Genomic DNA, 4624 nt, shown 5'->3' with positions numbered 1-4624 from the left:
TTTTTTTTTTTTGTAAATATTTTCTCCGCATTTGTGGCTCATCTTTACAGTATCATAACATTGTGAAGAGTAGGTGTTTAAAATTAAAATGTTTTTTTATGACATTTTTGTGTCATATCTAAAAACTCTTTGCTTAGAGTTGGCAAACCATAGCCTAATAAGCCCATTATCTGTTTCAGTAAGTAATGGTATTTGAATATAGCCAAAATTTATATATTGTCTGTGGCTGATCTCATGTCATAATGCAGTTAAAAGTTGTCACAGTGATCATATGACTCACAAAACCTGAAATATTTACCTTCTGACCCTTGGTATGATATATTTCCTAATACTTGGACTAACTATCCCAAATTCTCCTGTTTTCCTCTAGAAATTTTATACTTTTGTATTGTTATACTTAAGTCTATTAATTTTTATGTAAGATATGAACTATGGCTATTGGGTAGCTTCTTTTAGAAATGGCTCTCCAATTAAGCACATTCCAGGTCCTTGTCTGGAAGAAGCCAAAAACAGTCTCAAAGTTTATTTAAAACTAAAGAAGGGGCTGGTGAGATGGCTCAGTGGTCTAAAGCACCTACTTAGAACAAGCTTGGCAAAGCACAGGGACCGCGGTTCAATCCCCCAGCACCACATACCAGCCAGCCCCGCCCCCTGGTGGGCTGAGCTGGCCACACACACACACACACACACACACACACAAATAAATAAAAATTAAAAAAAATAAAATAAAACTAAAGAAGGATGACATAAGGAAGAGCTGACTCTACAGAGTGATGTTGGGCTGAACTAAAGAGAGGAAAAGATAAAAGCAAAATAAAAGTGCATCCTGGGTCTGGGAAACACAGGACAGCAACCATGAAAGGAACAGAATAGCGAGCAGGCTCATCATGGTGTTCCCTCTATGCTGTTCCCTTCCTGTGAGAACCACAAGAAGTTCTACATATGGGGTCCTGAGAGACAATGCTGTGTAGATCCTGGGATCCCACCAGCCTCTCTTTCTGGCCAAACATACCCTATCTCCTGTCTTACTGAGTTGAGGGTTAAGAGGGTAAATAAATGGATTACCAGTTGTTCCAGCACCATTTGTTGCAAAGATAGTTCTTTTTCTATTGAATTGCACTGGTACTTTTGTTGAAAATCAGTTGATCATAAATATGTAGACTTCTTTTTGGCCTGTCTTTTCTGGTCCATGGATCATTGTTTATCCAACCTGGAATCACAGTGTCTTACTACTTATTTTTAGAAAGTCTTGTTGTCAGGTCCAACTTTGTTCTTTTTTTTTTTTTTTTTTTTTTTTTTTTTGGTGGAACTGGGGATTGAACTCAGACCCTTGCGCCTGCTAGAGAAGCACTTATTCCACTGAGTCATCTCCCCGGCCCCTAATAATTGGTTTTTGTTTGGTTTGGCTTTTTTTCAGAACCAGGGATTGAACTCAGACCCTTGTGCTTGCCAGGGAAGCACTTATTCTACTGAGCCATCTCCCTGGCCCCCTGTTCTTTTTAAAGATTGTTTTGGCTGTTGTGGTGGATTGCCAACTGGTGGTCAACTTGTTACACACAGCTGAACTGAACTAGTAGTGTTGGGTATGGGAGGCCCACCTGAGTATTGTTGTCAGCACCATAAGAGGCTGTTAGGGAAGCTGTTTGGAGAAGCTGTTGGAAGCTGCTGGTTCTCTTGAGCTATTTAGCTGGGCGAGCTTGTCATGCTGGCTTTCCCGGTGAATGTAGCAGTTCTCATTGGAGCAGGAACTCGGGACCTCATTATCACTGAGAATGGCTGTATATATGGTTCGCTTTCAGGAAGCTGATTCTCATCTTGAACATTGCTTCCTGGCTATGGAGGGGAAGATGGTACACAGCTCAGTCTTCTGGAGAAGTATGTGTTGGCTTTCCTGATGGGAACTCAGCTTTCCTCATCAGAGGAGCTGGGGATCTTACTGTTGCTGAGGATTGCTGTCGTTCTTTTCAGGAGAACTCTTGATTCTTACATTGAACATTGCTTCCTGGCCAGTTGAGATCCCTCAGCCTGCTAGCACAGATTCTTCATCCCATTGGCACAGACTTTCTAGCCTTCACCACTGACCTTTGGGCCTTACCAGTACAGATCCATGAAGCAGGCCTGCATGAGACATTGTTGTGGGCTCTAGGCCTCCAGCTGGACTTATAAGAGGCATTGTTATGGGCTCTAGGTCTTCAGCTGGACTCATGTAGGATAGTATTGTGGGATGCAGCCCTTCAGTTGGATTCTTTGATCTTTAGTGAGTGGACAGATTTCCTGTACTCTTTGTATGATTCTTTGGATGATTCGTTATAAAGTAATCTTATAAGGTATGTATCCTGTATTGCATTGTTTCCCTTGCAAAACCCCAAACCATGACAACCATTCTTTGTCCTTGGCAGTTCAATATAAATTTTAGATTTGGCTTTCTCTGTTATTACAAACAAAACCTTATGGAGATTGTAGTTGAGATTTACATTAACTCTATAAATTAATTTGGGGAGAATTGACATCTTAATATTGATCTTTAATCCTTTTATACATAAAAGGAGTGATCAAAATATATGGTAAATACTGGAATTTTAAAAAATTATTACAGTAAAAGATACTTTGCCATTAATTCCCCTAAAACACACCCTCTTACATTTTTGAACACAATTTTTCCATTGTCCTGTATGGTTAATGCTGCTGCTGAGTGCCATCCAACAAACAGTAGGTTCACAAAAATAGTATAATGTGTTCTTCTATACCTTATTCACTGGATCTAGCCATCCATTGGGGCAGTCTTGAAACAATCTCAACTGGTAAGAGAGCCTACTTTATCTATGAGATCTGTAGTGATGTCCCCTTTCATTCCTGGTTAGGTGATTTATGGCATTTCTCCCCCCCTTTTTTTAATTACTCTAGTACAAATTCATTCAATTTCAATGGAGTTTTTAAGGAATTAAAATTTGGACCCATAGCTCTTCCGTTTTGTTTTAGTTTTACTCCTTTCTATATTTTGCTTTTGGTTATTTGCTCTTTTTATTTTTATCTTCCTTAAGATAGAAGCCTAGATTATTGATTTAACCCCTCTTGATTTCTAATGTTAGAATTTAATGTTATAAGCTTCTAAGAATTACTTTATTAGTGCCCCACAAATTTTGATATTCTATTTTAATGCTTATTAAATTTAAAATAATTTCTGATTTTCCTTACTTTTTATCCATTAACTTTCCTTACAGTTTTTAAATACATTTTGTTAATTTCCATCTCTGGTAATTATTAGCTATTCATTCTGATGAAATTGTTTTGACCCCAGAAAGTACATTGTTTAATATTAATTCTTTTACATGTCTTGAGATTTGTTTTGTGGTCCAGAATATGCTCTGTCTTAGTGAATATTCCATGTGCCTCTGAAAACAGTGCTTTATAAATGTGCAATTTGGTCTATCCAGTTGATAGTATTTTCAAATCTTCTGTATGCTGATTTTTCTTTCTTCTGATTTTCTTTGGTCTTGTTCTGTTGATTAATGCTTCCTATCATTTTCCTTTTAACTTTCACATGTCTTTGTATTTAAAGTTGGTGGTGTGTGGACAATATAGATGGATCTTGCACTTTAAATTTGATTTGATTAGAGCCAGCCAGATAGCTCAGTGGATTAAAGTGCCTGCAAGCAGGCACAGGGGCCAGGGATTCGATTCCTGGGCCTGCAGTGCCAGCCCCACCCCCACCCCTGGGGCATGCTGAGAGGGCAATTGAGACTGGGTGTAGTGGCATGTACCTCTAATCCCAGCTCTTGGGAGGCTGGTAAACAGGTGGATCACTACCAGTCTGATCTAGTAGTGAGACCTTGAACAACCTGTAGGCCCTTCCCTAAAATACACAAATAAATAAATAAATTAGATTTGATAAGCCAGGCATGGTGGTGCATGCATGTAATATGAGCACACAGCAGTCTGAGGCAAGAGAATTGCTATGAATTTGAGGCCAGCCTAGGCTGCATAAGCAGTATACTTAAATTTTATACCTCCCATTTTTATACTGTTATACATTTTATTTCCAAATGTTTTAACTCCACAATGCATTGTTATTTTTTGCTTAGTTGAATAACCTAAGGTGAACAAAAGTAAGACATGTATTTCTGGTTTCTGTAGGTCTGCCTTTTCTACTCAATTATCTAACATATTGTTATTTTAAAATTTGAGTTTTGACAATGGAGCCATTTCTAATTCTGTTGATTAGCTTTTCTAATAGCTATAATATTGAGTGCTTCTTTATCTCAGAGTTATCTTCTGCTGGGACACCTATTTCCTCCTATGATTCCATTTTACCTAAGATCTGGCACTGAGGGACCTGCTGCTGAAATGATTTCAGCAGCTCTGATGAGTAAGCTGTCAGTTTCTGAGCCCCTTACCTCCTTGGAATACCAAGGAAACCCCAGTTTGCTCATACCTGCACTGGGGATCTGACCTTTTGTTTTATTTTTTTGTTAAAACCACTTACTGCATCTTATCAGCTTTGTAGTTCTTATCCTGTTATACCTTTGAACTTTAGTTTTTTTCTCCGCTTGTCATAGTGACAAGAATGGGAATTGAGCAGCGGCCAGGGTTTGATCACCTGCTTGCTTCCCCCCCCCCCCCCCCC

The 4624-nt window shown here is 38.8% G+C and overlaps 1 protein-coding gene across 6 annotated transcripts in view; it reads left to right on the top strand.

Annotated features, from left to right (window-relative positions):
- The window catches only part of Ncoa1 (nuclear receptor coactivator 1), a 333365-nt gene that overhangs the window by 95209 nt on the left and 233532 nt on the right, over positions 1-4624 (top strand). The window lies entirely within an intron of this gene.

Source organism: Octodon degus, unplaced genomic scaffold (assembly GCF_000260255.1).
Source record: "Octodon degus isolate 3935 unplaced genomic scaffold, OctDeg1.0 scaffold00019, whole genome shotgun sequence".
NCBI lineage: Eukaryota > Metazoa > Chordata > Mammalia > Rodentia > Octodontidae > Octodon > Octodon degus.
The sequence above is the reverse complement of the archived record's forward strand: the minus strand, read 5'-3'. Positions and strand labels throughout refer to the sequence as shown.